The sequence below is a fragment of the Pristiophorus japonicus genome, chromosome 5 (assembly GCF_044704955.1).
Source record: "Pristiophorus japonicus isolate sPriJap1 chromosome 5, sPriJap1.hap1, whole genome shotgun sequence".
In the NCBI taxonomy this organism is placed as follows: Eukaryota; Metazoa; Chordata; class Chondrichthyes; family Pristiophoridae; genus Pristiophorus; species Pristiophorus japonicus.
In genome coordinates, this window is record NC_091981.1 from 209,254,251 (window position 1) to 209,272,437 (window position 18,187).

The following is an 18,187-nucleotide window of genomic DNA, read 5'->3' on the forward strand; positions in this document are numbered from 1 at the left end:
ATGCCTTGATGAAAATCAGCCCCGTGGTACTTGCGTATTTCTGTTTGGGTTGGAGGCGTACTCCAGAGGTATGTCTCCGACCGCAAATTTCAGCCCACTAACTTTGTTTCCCTCTTCACAGATACTGCCTGACCTGCTGAGTATTTCCAGCATTTTCTGTTTTTATTCCATTGAACTTGAATTGGGTATTTTATTCCTTTGTGCAAAAACATATAAATCAAATGAAGTAACCTATATATTCAGTAATCTAGGGTCATATATCATGTGTTACTGTGACAATAGTGCATAAATGCAACAGATATTTGGTGTCAAAGTAAATTTGGCGTTACCCATTAAATAGGTGTAACTTGACGTTGTTAAAGGTAAATTTGACAGCATAACAGTAACCCTACATAAAGAGTGATTTTGATTTGTACAAATAGATCACATTTTTATGACTACTTGATTAAATTACCATTTCATTTTAACTATTTTTTTGTTGCTGGATGACTTAACAGTCCTATTAAACTGATAATTTTAATATGGTATCACCCTTCAAAGTGAAACCCATCAACAGCAGTAAGTTGAATCATATGTATGTTGAATTGTTCAATCGTTTCTTGGAGATATAAATTGAAATCAAGGAATATTTAAGTCATAACACAGGTTTATCCAGGCATGAACAAGGCAATAACCAACACAAACTGTCAAGGTGTAGCAGAGACATTTATTAGAGGTCTGTGTTGGTTTTGCCAAGTGCATGCTTGAGTGAACTTGGATTACTGCTATTAAGCTCCACCAATGGTTCAAATATATTTTTACTGTGTCAGTAATTTTTGTTTTTAAAAATCACCGGTGCAGTATATTAAAGATAATTTCTGCTATGTCTTGTAGCTGGCAAAATCTCAACAAGCCACTTAACACTTTGGCTGTTGGATGCACTTTGAGTAATGTAGTCATTTCTATTTTACTATGGGAACTGTTTTTAAAATATACTAAACTGTGATATCCAGATCAGCAAGTTCAAGTAGCTGTTTTGTAATATTTCTGTCACATTGGTGTTCCAAATAGCAGATTAATGCTGAGTTGTGTCTGTTCCTGTGATAATGCTTTCAATTTGTAAAGACACCAATATAAGACCGTTATGTGGTTTATGGAGTATATCTGCTGTTAGTTTTCATACATCTAACAATGATGTGGACCCAAAGGATTTCACAGTAAATTGTATATGTGCGACACGGCAATATCTGTGTTGCAGGATTGCGTATATTGTAGTCCTTGTTGTTGCCACCTACAGTGAGAAAATTAATTAAAATATGACTATTTATGTTTTACTGATTAATGAATAGTGTTTGTTGAAAATTGTGACAGGTATGTTGCTATGGCTGCAAGACACAAAATCTTTTACTTTTAACAGGAATTCATGTCCTAGGAACAGAGAAATGAATAAACAATGTGACTTTCATTGATGGTAATAGCGTAGATTTAAATAAAGTTTACTTGTATCAAAAGAATATCTAATTGAAGTCTACGAGATTAGAAATTATATAAAATTCTTTCCGTGTGGTTTTCAAAATTAATTTTGTTCTTTTCTTGCCTCATCTCAAAAGGTGATGTCAAAAGAAAATTAATTGAGATAAGAGAGATTTTTAAGTTTGAGAATGAGGTATCTAAATAAGAACAATACACAATAGAAACACACACATGACATGTTGCAAATCCTAAAGGCAACTGTGGCATATTTTTGTGCAAAACTGGAGCAGAGAAGGGGGGGAGAAACTAAACTTTACGTAGAAAGGGATCTTCAGAATATAGTGGCCCAGAATTTGCAGTTGTAATGATGGCAAAATTGTCAGCATTCACCCTCATTACTCTAAAACTGAGAGCAACCTCTGGCTCTGCACATGCGCAGTTAAGCACAGAAATGCTGAGGTTGCTGTCAGTCATACTCTTCTCCCCCACAGGGTGTGCTGTTGCCATCCTCGCAGATGGAATCAATTAGAAATCTTGAATTGACGCGAACTTCCACTTTTTATACTCTATTCTCACTGTTAAAAATCCTTGAAAAAGTTAAGACTTGTTGAATGAAATGTAACTGAGTTTTTAACAGCATACAAAATCACAATTACTGTTGAACAACCTCTCCGGCTTGAAAAACTAATTCCATAGATTTTTTAAATAATTTTTAAAAAAAATGTTTTTTATGTTTGTTTGCGATATTTCAGTTTCTACCTTAATCCCATGTGTTTGTCCAAATCTTTATTTCATTTTCTGGAAAATAATAAAAGATGGATGGTAAAACATGCTTCTTACTTCTTTGTTTGCTGTCTGTGAGAATTCTTCTTTGCTGTTTGATGACATCACTGTTGCTGTGCACCTGAGATCCTCTATAGATGGTGCCAGAATGAAATTAAAATCGGAAAAGGTGAAATTGACACCACGGAGCCCGTTAAAAGTTTGTGGGCAGCTTTCTTTGAAGTTTTGCGGCAAGCGCTGGCACTTTACCATTGACTGCAAAATCTGGGCCAATGTCGTTAATAAGATCAGTTCCAGTTTTGAATTGGGACTTGTTTCAGGGAAAAGGAGGAAAGGTCAAATCTGGTCAATATGACCATGGCTGATGGGATTAATTCTCACTCCAAGTTGGGAGATACCTGAAAATAAAAAAAGTCAGTGATGCCTCATTCTTATTTACACTTGTGATGACTTTAGGACCTGGTATCCTTTGAAAATTGATCAAAAAAAGTCTACGGGGAGGAACTGCCTCAGGTCTGTAAGCCCTGATGATATAAAAATAACTTTATGCATATATTTGTCATACAGCTTAAAAAGCAAAGGAATTTCTTAACAGAAATAAATTGTAATTGTTAATCTGTTGTATTTAAGAATTCCACCGGGAATCAGAATATGAAATGCATTTGTAATGTCAAGAGTTTTCAAAATCGAGCCCTTTATGTTCACATAGTTATTTTTTATATCCTTAAAAAATGTTTTTAAATGTCTTAGCTGTTACAGTTTTCTTATGTAATTTTTTTTACAGTACATGATCTATATTACAGCTACTTGTCATAATCTCCTTGTCTGATCATTTCTTATGACCTACATAATGTTGCTTTATTTCAATGCAGAACAGGAGAAGCAATAGTCATTTTTATGACATATACTGCAGAATATACAATACTGTTAATGTTCCTTGCCTTCAAAGAATACACATGTATGAAACACTGGACCACACGATGATATCGAGATGGCTCTATGTTCCGGGGCCATGATTTACATGCCCTTGCAGGCAAAGGTTCAACCGTTGCTCGTACTTCGACAGCCCACATAAACCCACACCAATTACCGAGACGCACAAAGACCATAAAAAGCACGTAGAGTGAACTGCTTGACTTCCATAAATACATTTACCAAGATCAGCGGCAAAGCCGTGCATCATTTACTGAGCGTTTAAAGCAGAAAACTACATTAGCTGCACTGATTTATTGCAGATAACCATCCCGCTACCCAGACCCACACAGGTTACAAGAAACTGCTTTCCATTTTCTAGCTAGATGTCAAGAGAAGTGTATAACTAGAATGAGATTCAAAACTCCATAGTCTACCCGATCAAACACTCAGAAGTCCCAAGCACTGTTGTACACTTCCTGCAAAGGTTCATACTGTCTACGTACACCTACGCAACCAACAAAGACCTACATTGCTGCACCAGTAACATCAAGTACTGCAAATTACAACAAATTACTGCAAATGGCACGCATGTTTTCAAATTTAGCCTCAATGTCTAAGAAACGTGCTCTAAAAAGAATGTATAAGACTCAATTCAAGAAATAATTTATGCATTTTCATTAATTTTGTTATATCTATTACAAACATCCTAATGTATATTTTCTGTACACTGTGAGTATCTATATAAAGAAGTAAAAAAACAATTTAACCTTAACACTAATGTTTCCACTATTACTCTTTCCTCCACTTCTTGGGTACTGTTCCGCAAGTCCCAAATGGCCAGCAGTATCTTGACTAAAGTGATCATTCTTCACATTCTAACATAATTTCAGTGTGTAGTCAGGGTAGATAACCTTCTTGTGGCAGCAAAATAGAGCAGCATTTCTTGCCATGTATGCTAATTTTCTGCTCCAAAATTAATCTTCCCAAATTCCTTCATACTTTTTGGCCCAAAATGCACTCGCTGGCCTACGTTACAGGTCCAGTGTATTTTAACGCCTGGACATCATTTACATGTCAGCTCCATCCTGGAGCAGGACTAATTTCAGTGAGTTGAAAAGGGATCTGGCCCACGTGGATTGGAGTCAAAGATTGATAGGTAAAACAGCAAATGAGCAATGGAAGGCTTTCAACAAGGAAATAATTCGGTACAGACTAGACATATTCCCTTGAGGGAAAAAGGAAGGGTAGCCAAAGCTTAAGCTCCCTGGATGACTAAAGATCTATGCCTAGAGATTCAATAGCACTGGAAACCGGCACCATGGCGCAGTTAACGGCTGCTGAAATTAATGGCACTGGCAGCACTGGTATATTGGTGCTGCTTCCAAATTAACACCAGCCCAGCGCTAAGCTCACTGTGTGCAAGGCTGGTCTTGGTGGCGATACTCTCAGCAAGAGGCCCAATGTAGCGTGGCCGTAGCGTTACTGCAGCAAGAATGGACTTCACTTAAAGCAAGGCTGTCATTTCAGAAAGCAGAGGATTAAAGGGGATCTGCTTTTTAAAATGGAAAAAAACATAATTGATATATAGGCAGATTTTAGCGCTTAGAGCTCAGCTGCCTTCTGAAAAAAGATTTACATTAAAAGAATTCCGAAATGGCAGTCTTCAGCTCTTAAAGCTGAACTGCCTTCCCAAAAAATGGGTAAAGTGCTTCAGCACAAACACAAATGGCTCAGCAAGCTAGGGGAGGAACATCCAGGATCTTGCTCGCAGCACTCCAGCTTTGTGTAGGGAGTCAACACTGCAAGAGAGGGCCTCTACCCACAGGGGCCAGGAAGTCCTTCAGAAATAAGGATGTAGGACCACATCACTGAGGCTGTCACTGCCAGCCGTGTCACCTCACCACCTGGTTCCAGTGCCCAAGGAAGCTTAATGACCTCAGACCATCAGTCAAGGTCAGTGAATGCATCTTCAAAAGCCGTCTCCTACCAACTGCACCACCAGCCTCACACACATCTAAACACACAACCTCCCCACACCCCCATCACTCTCCTACCAACAATCTGCACCAAACACAAGGCACACCTCCCACACTTAGCTTCACTTCACCCCCTTGGATGACATGGTGCTGGCCATTCTTCGCAGGGGCATGGCTGGGCCCTTTGCCAGTGGAAGGGCTGAAAGGATACAAGATGCTGGGATCCTCTTACGATACCCTCCACCTCACATGCACCTCTTGCTTTCCTGCCCTCCCCTCACCACATCACCACCCTTGTGCCTTCCTCATTTCACACACCTAAGAAATGCAGCCTGTTCAGCTAGTGGTTGACCAAGAAAAGGGAGAGGAGGGATAGAGAGAGAGAAGAAGAAAAGGAAGAAGGAAGAAGGAAAAGAAGAAGGAAAAGAAGGAAAAGAAGAAGAAGGAAATAAAGAAGGAGAATAATAATGATAATAATAAAAAGAAGAATCACTCCATTTCATGCTCACAGCCACCAGCTCCTCAATGTCACCAGCAAGACCATTTGCAGTGTCCCCCACTGAAAATCAACAGCCTTCCACCAGCCATGCTGCAGCCACTAGGGTAACACTACGTAACATCAGTAGGATAGGCAAAGGCACACACAAGACAGTCACTAAGAGAATGCAAAAGGGTGATTAGTTGATTTCTTGATGTCATATTTGATAGATAGATGTATGAAGATGGATTGGAAAGTTTGCTTAGTGATGGCTTTTATTTCAGCATTGTGGCTTAGAGGACATTGTGATGGTCTGTAACAGAGGGAAGGCAGGGTATGGATCAAATGTGAAAAAGGAATTGGAGTTGTGTTCACTGGTACCACAGGTGGATAATTCCATCCCGGATATCGTGGCCAGAAGGGGGCTGCCTGCATTGCGTCCTTCCTTCTGCTTCCTCCTCTTCTCGTCTTCCTATTTTTCATCTTTCACTTCTGTGTCTCCCTCTTCTGCATCTCCCTCTCTGTATCTTCCTCTTCCCTCTGCAAGTGGATGCAGGAAATCTGAAATAAAAGCAGAAAATGCTCAGCAGGTCAGGCAGCATCTTGACCGGAGATGTGAATTCTGTTTCTCTAAAGGGGCAAAGTGTACTAAAAAGACAAGCCTGAAAGCTCTGTGCCTCAATGCGAGGAGTATTCATAATAAGGTGGACGAATTAACTGCACAGGCAGCAATTAATGAATATGATATAATTGGCATCACAGAGACATGGCACCAGGGTGACCAAGGCTGGGAACTCAACATCCAGGGGTATTCAACATTCAGGAAGGATAGACAGAAAGGAAAAGGAGGTGGGATAGCGGTGCTGGTTAAAGAGGAAATTAACACAATAGTAAGGAAGGACATTAGCTTGGATGATGTGGAATCTGTATGGGTGGAGCTGCGGAATACCAAAGGGCAGAAAACACTATGGGAGTTGTGTAGAGGCCACGAAACAGTAGCAGTGAGGTTGGGGACAGCATCAAACAAGAAATTAGGGATGCATGCAATAAAGGTACAGCAGTTATCATGGGTGATTTTAATCTACATATTGAATGGGCTAACCTAACTGGTAGCAATAGAGTGGAGGAAGATTAGGGATGGTTTTCTGGACCAATATGTCGAGGAACCAACTAAAGGGCTGGCCATCCTAGACTGGATGATGTGTAATAAAAAAGGATTAATTAGCAATCTTGTTCTGCGAGGCCCCTTGGGGAAGAGTGACCATAATATGGTAGAATTCTTTATTAAGATGGAGAGTGACACAGTTAATTCAGAGACTAGGGTCCTGAACTTAAGGAAAGGTAACTTCGATGGTATGAGACATGAATTGGCTAGAATAGGCCGGCAAATGATACTTACAGGGTTGACGGTGGATAGGCAATGGCAAACATTTAAAGATCATATGGATGAACTTCAACAATTGTACATCCCTGTCTGGAGTAAAAATAAAACGGGGAAGGTGGCTCAACCCTGGCTAACAAGGGAAATTAAGGATCGTGTTAAATCGAAGGATGGGGCATATAAATTGTCCAGAAAAAGCAACAAACCTGAGGACTGGGAGAAATTTAGAATTCAGCAGAGGAAGACAAAGGGTTTAATTGGGAGGGGGAGAATAGAGTATGAGAGGAAGCTTTCCGGGAACATAAAAACTGACTGCAAAAGCTTCTATAGATATGTGAAGAGAAAAAGATTAGTGAAGACAGACGTAGGTCCCTTGCAGTCAGATTCAGGTGACTTTGTAAAGGGGAACAAAGAAATGGCAGACCAGTTGAACAAATACTTTGGTTCTGTCTTCACGCAGGAAGATACAAATAACCTTCTGGAAATACTAGGGGACCGACGGTCTAGTGGGAAGGAGGAACTGAAGGAAATCCTTTCAGGCGGGAAATTGTGTTAGGGAAATTGACGGGCTTGAAGGCCGATAAATCCCCGGGGCCTGATAGTTTGCATCCCAGAGTATTTAAGGAAGTGGCTCTAGAAATAGTGGAGGCATTGGTGATCATTTTCTGACAGTCTATCAACTCTGGATCAGTTCCTATGGACTGGAGGGTAGCTAATGTAACACCACTTTTTAAAAAAGGAGGGAGAGAAAAAACAGGTAATTATCGATCGGTTAGCCTGACATCAGTAGTGGGGAAAATGTTGTGATCAATTATTAAAGATGAAATAGCAGCGCATTTGGAAAGCAGTGACAGGATTGGTCCACGTCAGCATGGATTGATAAAAAGGAAATCATGCTTGGCAAATCTTCTGGAATTTTTTGAGGATGTAACAATAGAGTGGACAAGAGAGAACCAGTGGATGTGGTGCATTTGGACTTTCAAAAGGCTTTTGACAAGGTCCCACACAAGAGATTGGTGTGCAAAATTAAAGCACATGGTATTGGGAGTAATGTACTGATGTGGATGAAGAACTGGTTGGCAGACAGGAAGCAGAGAATCAGGATAAACGGGTCCTTTTCAGAATGGCAGGCAGTGACTAGTGGGGTGCCACAGGGCTCAGTGCTGGGACCCCAGTTATTTACAATATACATTAATGATTGAGATGAAGGAATCGAGTGTAATATCTCCAACTTTGCGGATGACACTAACTGGGTGGTGGTGGGAGCTGTGTGGAGGAGGCTAAGAGGCTGCAGGGTGACTTGGACAGGTTAGGTGAGTGGGCAAATGCATGGCAGATGCAGTATAATGAGGATAAATGTAAGGTTATCCACTTTGGGGGCAAAAACACAAAGACAGAATTTTATCTGAATGGCAACAGATTAGGAAAAGGGGAGGTACAACGAGATGTGGGTGTCATGGTACATCAGTCATTCAAAGTTGGCATGCAGGTACAGCAGGCGGTGAAGAAGGCTAATGGTATGTTGGCCTTCATAGCTAGGGGATTTGAGTATAGGAGTAGGGAGGTCTTACTGCAGTTGTATAGGGCCTTGGTGAGGTCTCACCTGGAATATTTATGTTTAGTTTTAGTCTCCTAATCTGAGGAAGGACGTTCTTGCTATTGAGGGAATGCAGCGAAGGTTCACCAGACTGATTCCTGGGATGGCTGGACTGACATATCAGGAGAAACTGGATCGACTGGGCATTTATTCACTGGGGTTTAGAAGGCTGAGAGGGGATCTCATAGAAACATATAAAATTCTGACGGAACTGGACAGGTTAGATGCAGGAAGAGTGTTCCTGATGTTGGGGAAGTCCAGAGCCAGAGAACACAGTCTTAGGATAAAGGGTAAGCCATTTAGGACTAAGATGGGAGAAACTTCTTCACTCAGAGAGTTGTTAACCTGTGGACTTCCCTACTGCAGAGAGTTGTTGATGCCAGTTCATTGGATATATTCAAGAGGGAGTTAGATATGGCCCTTACGGCTAAAGGGATCAAGGGGTATGGAGAGAAAGCAGGAAAGGGGTACTGAGGGAATGATCAGCCATGATCTTATTGAATGGCGGTGCAGGCTCGAAGGACCGACGGCTTACTCCTGCACCTATTTTCTATATTTCTATGTTTCTATGTTTCTATGTTTCTCTCTCCATAGATGCTGCCTGACCTGCTGAGTATTTGCAGCATTTTCTGTCTTCTCAGCAGCCTTCCTTTACCATCTGAGGCCTTGCCAGCATCCAGCAGCACTCTCTGCACTACCTGCACACTTTAAAAACTTTTTAAATATATTGCACCAAGCCACTACTTCAATAAAATATAAAATATCCAATCCAAAAGCTTAAGTGCAAACTTACCTGAAAGATGTGTGTGTCCCTTTAAGAAGGCATTCAATAAGGTGCCACATAAAAGGCTAGTACACAAGATTGGAGCTCATGGTGTTGGGAGTAATATATTAACAGAGGATTGGTTAACTAACTGAAAACAGAGAGTCGAGATAAATGGTTGGCAAACTGTAATTAGTGGGGTGCCGCAGGGATCAGTGCTGGGGCCTCAACTATTTACAATCTATATTATGGCCAAATTTGCTGACGGTACAAAGATAGGTGGGAAAGCAAGTTGTGAGGAGGACAAAATGAGTCTGCAAAGGGATATCGATAGGGTAAGTGAAGGGGCAACATTTGGCAGATGTGGGAAAATCTTAGGTTATCTACTTTGGTAGGAAGAATAGAAAAGCAAAATATTATTTAAATGGAGAGAGACAACAGCATGCTGTGATAGAGAGGGATCTGTGTTCCTCCTACATAAAACACAAAAAGTTAGTATGCAGGTACAGCAATTAATCAGGAAGGCAAATGGGATGTTGGCCTTTACTGCAAGGGGGATAGAGTATAAAAGTATGGAGGTCCTGCTACAACTGTACAGGGTACTGGTGAGGCCACACCTAGAGTACTGCGTACAGTTTTGATCTCCTTATTTAAGGAGGGATATACTTGCATTGGAGACAGTTCAGAGAAGGTTCACTAGGTTGATTCCGGAGATGAGGGGGTTGTCTTATGAGGAAAGGTTGAGCAGATTGGGCCTGTACTGATTGGAGTTTAGAAGAATGAGAAGTGATCTTATTGAAACATATAAGATTCTGAGGGGGCCCAACAAGGTAGATGCAGAGAGGATGTTTCCCCTCATGGGGGAATCTAGAAATGGTGGGCACAGTTTCAGAATAAGGGGTCGCCCATTTAAGATGTGATGAGGAGGAATTTCTTCTCTCAGAGGGTCATGAATCTTTGGAATTCTCTACTGAAGAGAGTTGTGGGTGCTGAGCCATTGAATATAATTAAGGCTGAGATCGACAGATTCTTGAACTATAGGCGAGTCAAGAGTTATGGGGAACAGGCAGGATTTGAGGCCAAGATTAGATCAGCCATGATCTTATTGAATGGCGGAGCAGGCTTGAGGGGCCGTATTTCCTTCTCCTGCTCCTATTTCTTATGTTCTTATGTTCTTAAGTGCTGACAGCGTCTCTGTCAGTCTGCTGCACGCTCACTTTTCAGAGCGACCTTAGGACACAGCATTAAACTCAGCGCAAAGGTCGAAGTTTACAGAGTGTGGCGTTAAGTGGGTGCTATACGCTGACTGACATCATGTTCTCCAGATTTGCATGTCCAGGGCCAGTGCTGCTATAGCCCTCACCAAAATGACGGCTGTCGAGTTCTGCACCAGAGGTGGGTGTTAGAGCGACGGCTGCCATTTTCTTTCAAGATTCCGGCACAAAAAGGTGGAGGTAACTAGCCCAATTTTCCCCCGTTGAAACATGAAACAGAAAAAGGAAATGCACCATAAATGTCAGTTTCATGATTCAGTAGAGAACCAAGCTGAATACAAGAAGTACAGGGGTGAACTGAAAAACAAAATAAGAGGTGCAAGAAAGTGTATGAGAATAGATTAGCGGATAACTTAAAAGGGATCTCCAAAGTCTTTTATAAACATATAAATACTGTAATCAAAGGAAGGGTGGGGCCAATTAGAGACCAAAAAGGACATTTTCTTATGAAGGAGAGGCTATGGCTGAGGTAATAAATGAATACTTTGCATTTATCTTCATTATAGTAAAGGAGGAGGCAGTAGAGAAATTGGATATGAAAAAAGATTGATAAAGAGGAGATAATTAAAAGGTTGGCTGCGCTGAAAATAGAAAAGTCACCTGGTCCATTCGCAATGCTGAGGGAAGTAAGGGTGGAAATAACATAGGCTCTGGCCAGAATCTTCCAATCCTTCTTAAATGTGGGAGTGGTGCCTGACGACTGGAGGATTGCAAATATTGCACACCTGTTCAAAAAAGGGGAGAGGGATAAACCCAGCAATTACAGGCCAATCAGCTTAACATCGGAGGTGGGAAGATTTTTAGAAACATTAAGGCTAAATTTGATAGCCCCCGAAAACGGAAGTAGCGATCGCGATGCGCGATTAACCCACGCCCGCTGCTTTTGCTCGCATGCAAACTTCATGCTGCTTGCTAATTTCAATGATTGCAGCATTGGGGCAGCACTAAACATGCTGTTGAGTGGCTGAGTGCCTCAGCAGTGGGCCTAAATTAGTACAAGGCTAGCACCACTTAAAGCTAGCCTGCACTATTTAAAGCCAGCCTGCACCTCTTAATGGGGAGGTGTATTCTGCTGGAGCAAGTGCTGGGGAAGAGGGTCTGTCCTGCAAGAATACTGACTAATGGTGCAACAGGGGAGAGAGCCTACTCCAAGGTTCTCACACCCTGCACTGGAGACTTTGGTGAAGGAGGTGGGCAGGAGGAGAGAGGTCCTCTATCCACAGCGAGCCAATAGGCCCTCCAGACAAACTCTAAGAAGCCAGTGGGAGCAGGTAGCTGTGGCGGTCAATGCCAGAAGTCAAGCTCCGAGGACCTGGATTCAGTGCCGCAAAAAGTTCAATGAACTCACATGAGTGATCAAGGTCAATGAATTCATCTTAAAATGCCATATCCCACCAACTCCAGCACCAGCCTCACACAGCTCAAAGCAACAACCCCCCATCACTCACCTACCAACAATCTCTATCAACCAGGACTCATACCTCACATTCATAGCTTCACCTCACCCTCACATACTTAGCACTGCTGCAAGCCTCACACCCACATCACACAGTTTGCACACACTGTCCGTTATTCAACCATGACAGGCACATTACCCAAACACATTGCAATAGATTTACTGGCATACTTCCCTCTCTCTTGCATGCAGACGCAGCTGCATGATCTTACCCCGATGGAGCAGATGATGGTTGACATCATTGGAGTGGCCAATGCTGAGCCAGTGGCCAGCGATGGGTCTGAAACAATTGAAGACGACGGTATCCTCATATGTTATCCTCCTTCTCACTTTCCACTTCCCCCTCATCTCCCAATATCTTCTGATTTATAAGATTGCACCTCATATGGAGCCGAATTTTGCAGCCATTAATCCTGGACAATATTAATTGGCACTTGGAAAAAATAAGGGTCAATAAATGAAAGCCAGCACAGATTTGTAAAAGACAAATCATATTTGACTAACTTGATTAAGTTCTTTGAGAGGGTGGATGAGGGTAGTGCTGTTGACGTTGTGCATATGGACTTTCAAAAGGTATTTGATAAAGTCTCACATAATAGACTTGTTAGAAAAATTGAAGGGATTAAAGGGGCAGTGGCTGCATGGAATACGAAATTGGCTAAAGGACAGAAAGCAGAGAGTAGTGGTGAACAATAGTTTTTCAGAAAAGGAGGGCAGTGTGCAGTGGTATTCCTCAGGGGTCGGTGTTGGGATCCCCATCGGCACCTGGGAATGCCTGGCCCAAGACCGGTCAAAGTGGAGGAAGAGCATCCGGGAGGGCGCTGAGTATCTTGAGGCTCGTCGCCGAGAGCGTGCAGAGACCAAGCGCAGACTGCGGAAGGAGCTGGTGGCAAACCAGGCTCCCCACCCACCCTTTCCTTCAACCACTGTCTGCCCAACCTGTGACAGAGACTGTAATTTCCACATTGTACTGTACAGTCACCTGAGAACTCACTTTTAGAGTGGAAGCAAGTCTTCCTCGATGATGATGATGATGATGATGATGTTGGGATCACTGCTCTTTTTGATATAAATTAATGACCTGGATTTGGTATATAGGGCATCATTTCAAAGTTTATAGATGATGCAAAACTCGGAAATGTAGGAAACAGTGAGGAGGATAGTAACAGACTTGAGGAGGACACAGATAGACTGGTGAAATGGGCAAACACATGACAGATTAAATTTAATACAGAGTGAAGTGTTTCATTTTTGTAGGAAGAATAAGGAGAAGCATCATAAAGTAAATGGTACAAGAGGCTTTGTAGGTGGCAGGATAAGTTGAAAAGGCTGTTGAAAAGGCACATGGGATCCATGGTGTTATAAGTAGAGTTATAAAGTACGAAAGCAAAGAAGCTAAACCTTTATAAAACACTGGTTAGGCCCCAGCTGGAGCATTGTGTTCAATTCTGGGCACCGCACTTTATTAAGGATGTCAAGACCTACAAGAGTACAGAGGAGATTTACTAGAATCATACCAGGAATGAAAGACTTTAGTTACGTGGAGAGACTAAAGAAACTGGGTTTGCTCTCCTGAGAGCAGAGAAGACTAAGGGGAGATTTGATAGAGGTGTTCAAAAATATTAAAGAGTTTTGAATGAAAAATTGTTTCCAGTAGCAGAAAGGTCAATAAACAGAGGATACAGATTTAAGACAATTGTCAAAAGAACTAGAGATAATATGAGGAAAAAACAATTATGCAGCGAGATGTTATGATTTGGAATGCACTGTCTGAAAGGGTGGTGAAACAGATTCAATTTTCAAAGGGGAATTAGATAAACATTTGAAAAGGAAAAAAAATGGAGGGCTATGAGGAAAGGGCAGGGGAGTGGGAGTGGGAATAGTTCTCTGAAGGACCCTGCACAGGCACAATGGGCTGATTGGCCTCCTTATGATTCTATGATTCTATAATGGTGGCAGTGGGCTGGCATTAAGGGAAGAATCGTCGGCAAGCAGGTAAGTCTTGGGGTGTTCGGATTGGTCTCATAGGAAGGGGGCAGCTTCCAGGGCAGGAGAGGTGGTTACTCAGAGGATCCCCACAAAATAATGTTTTACATATTACAACCTGGTGGGAAAGCCTCAGCAGTTTCCCTGCTCAGGTTTCAGTTAAAATGCAATCGGGGCCCCAGGGCTATAATAGGGCCCCAATTTGCATAAGTTCTTGAGGCCTCCATCTAAAGGCAGGCACCTCATCTGCCTGCAGAACCCTGCAGGTTAACAATCAGAAACGCTACGAAAGGGTTGGAATCTGAGCAGATCAGTAGCCTGTCCATTTTTAACTGTCCATCCGTCCAGTTTCTGCCTCCTTTATCAAAAGATATATTCCTGTTCTACCTACTGCTAATCAGCAACAGGAAATCACACCAGATAATTTTTTCAGCTGTTACATCATAGAAAAAGGAACAAAGTGTTCAAATCTGTGAAGGGAATTCTGGTTCAGACGGTTAATCATGAGAATTTATAGCATCTCTGTTGTGACGCACATCTTATTCTCTCAGCAGGCACTCAGCAAATACCAAAATGCAGTTTCTTTTTTCATCACATAAAGACTAAAGCACTAACAACATTAAAGTTTGCTGTTTGGGTTAAGTGGCAAAAACACAACTTGAGCCAATTCATAACAAAAATAACAAACACAGGTGCTTAGGCAGGTGCCCAGGACCAAGCACCGTGTCATAGCCATATCCTTTCTACCATTTTGAAACACTTATGTTTGTGTCTCTGCAGCAGGGACACCTGTGCTCTTGTGGTAAAGTCATGGAAACATTCTGCCATGTTAGATCTGAAAACCTTGTACATCAGTCCTTGTTTAAAAACGATGAGATGGATTTTCAAAAATGCTGCACTGGTGCAAATGTCTTTTGTGGCATTTGTTCAGTGTAGAAAGATGTTTTAACATACAGATGTCAACAAAATAATACATTTTGCACAAAGATCTGAGGTTGTTTTGAACTTTTTACATGATTTTCAAAACTGCTGTGGACAAGCAATGTTCTTTCTTGCAATTTTGTTATGCAATTCACAAACATGTATGACAATGGTTGACGAAGGAGGGAGAATGCCATTCAGTACTGGGAACAGGGAAGAGTAAGCAGCAAATTATGATACTTGATTGAAGTATCTTCCTGAAAGACTAGTTACTGGTTTTATAAATAGTTGGGGTGACACATTAATCACTTTTGTGCTGTTTTGGTTGTTTTTTGAGTTTTAAAAATGCCGTTTAAAGGGACATTATGTTCGTGAAAAAGTGGCATCTTTTAAAAATGTGTTTCCAAGCACACAATGCAATAACATAAATCACATTCAAACATATCAGCACATCAATGAGCAGGACTTTAACATAAGAACATAAGAACATAAGAAATAGGAGCGGAGTAAGCCATTTGACCCCTCGAGGCTGCTCCGCCATTCAATAAAGCCATGGCTGATCTGATCCTGGCCTCAACTCCACTTCCCTGTCCGCTCCCCAAATTAGTGCTATACAAACACTGCTTCTGTTTCTCATCAAACAAGACAACATCTTACCAAGCAATAGTTAAGAAAAACAGTCAACTTAAGAGATATAAGGCTAATTTTAAAAATTGGTACATTTAAAATTGCTTAATCACGAGTACAACCCTCTAATCAGTATGCTGAGCCACGTAGTTGTATTGTGGAGAATTCCAGCATATAAGCCTATGTTTTTTTCTCCTCTTTCTTGCTGACTTCATATTAGACAGACTTCCCGGCAAAGGCAGTTCCAGGCAGGATACATTATTCAAAATACAGGGCTGCAAAATTCTGTTGCAACCAAGCACTTTGATAATGTGTCCCATATGAGACCATTTTTAATGTCCACAATGAAACAAGCAAGCAGGCAGAAAGAAGGCAAAATGTCACCAGCCAATGTGGTGAATTATGAAAATATTACAAGCTGATTTTCATTACAAACACAGCATCTAGGTTAGATTAAAATAATAAACATATATATGACAAGGGACCTTGGATAATAGTAAGGTAATGTATTAAATAACTAATATTGTAAAATTTGTGGCTCACACTTCTCAGAATCTGATACTAACACTGAACGTTAAAAGGGAATTCTGTTTAAATTGTAACCTGTGTGGGCTGCAAGACCACTCAGCATTTCTCACGGTTTTTGTTGAGCTGACTAATGCTCTTGATACTGGAACTTGTACGCTGGCCAGCTAGGGTTTTGAGTGGTGACATACTTCCTTGGGGAGGATGGAAAGTCTCTTGTTAATTCCCAGATGTCACACAAGCAAAGTAACGTAACGGGTCCAACAAAAGTTCTGCACTTTAGTCCACTCGTTCTTGGTGTGGGGAGTGTTTGCCACACTTTATCTGCTGTTAAACCACATAGAATTACATAGAATGTATAGCACAGAAACAAGTCATTCAGCCCAAACTGGACCGTGTTTGTGCTGCATATGAGCCTCCTCCCACCCAACTTCACCTAACCTGATCAGTATATTCTTCTGTTCCTTTCTCCCTCATGTGTTCATCTAGATTCCCCTTAAACGCATCTAAGCTATTTGCCTCAACTACTCCTTGCTTCACATTCTAATCACCTGCCAAGAGAAAGCAAAATGGCAATGACCTAGTTTTCAAACACTTTGACAGAGTGCGATGCAGATTTCAGTGCCAATGACGTTAGTCAGCCAGACACAAGTTATAAATTGAATATCATTGCTGGGGACTGTTAAACTTTCCTTTAGTTATAATTCAGGTTTAGTTGCCTTTTTCTGACAGTCTATTTCAATGGCTTCAATAAAATGAAGAAACTTGTGATTTGAATAATAAAAGGTGAGATCTGTTGCTCCTGCTACTGATGGCAAAAAATGGGATTGTCACATGGGCCATTGTCCCTCAAATAACTCCTGAGCAAAGATGCAATAGGAAAGCTGCCAAGCTTTCCTCACTGCACACCTACCTTACATCCCTCCCTGTAACCTACCATCCTTGATCTAATTGTGCCTGGGAGGCATATGCCATTTCTGCCTTTCACTGGAGCCCATCAACAGCAACACCCATATTATGTAGAATTACATAGAATGGACAGCACAGAAACAGGTCTTTTGGCCTAACTGGTCTATGCCGGCATTTATGCTCCACATGAGCCTCCTCCTAGCCCTCTTCATCTAAACCTATCTCACCCCAGACATTCCATCAGCAACTCTGGGGTGAGATAGGTTTCAGCTCGCGTCCTGATATGGGTATTGAAAAGCTTGCAGTTCTAACCACAATGGATCTATTAAGATGTTTAAGACCCTCAAAGAACTGGAGTGACTTCTTCCACTAGCTGCACTTTCTATCAAACCCTTCTAACTCAACAAATCATCCACCCACTGGCAGCACTAGAGACTGTCCTACCCTCCCACAAAGACACAGCAAAAGTAGTTACATCGGAAGCACACCCTCACTGACATATGTTTAGGAAATATAAATTCAACTAAAAAAATATGGAAAAGATAAGCTGAAAGAACAATAACTGATTTATTTCTTCTGGCTGAGCGTTCTACAAACAATAATAAATCCCAACTTCCCATAAACTCAGAACCTTGGCCTAGAAACTGGTTGGTACCGTACCCGTTTTACAGATGTCAAATGGATGCCTAAGTGCCCAATATGGTGGGAGGCATGCATGTGCCGTCCCACGTCAGAAATGTGGCACCCACCAAAATTGGGCTCCTCTGTCGGCATCCAGTGCCGGAAGTATTCAAAACAGTAATTAAAATATTTAAATAAGGGTCCTATACTTGTTGAATGACTCCTTTGCGAAATTGGGCTGCCCCAGTGCCTGATTCATCATGTGATAAACTCGCCTAGCGACTTGTGGCGCTAACAGGGCAGTGAGAGCCATTCTGTAGGCTATTTAAAGGGCTCATCCACTACAAACAGGTTAATTTCTGGTTTCTCCTTTTTGGTTGCTGGTTAACTCTGGCCATTCTATTGGCCTATTTTCTCACTTCTACAATTGATTTCTAACTTCTGAGAAGAAGTTTTTGTTGGTGTTGCATTGCTTTTGTCTGCTTTTCAAAACAATTTTATTGCAGTCATGAGTGGTCTGGTC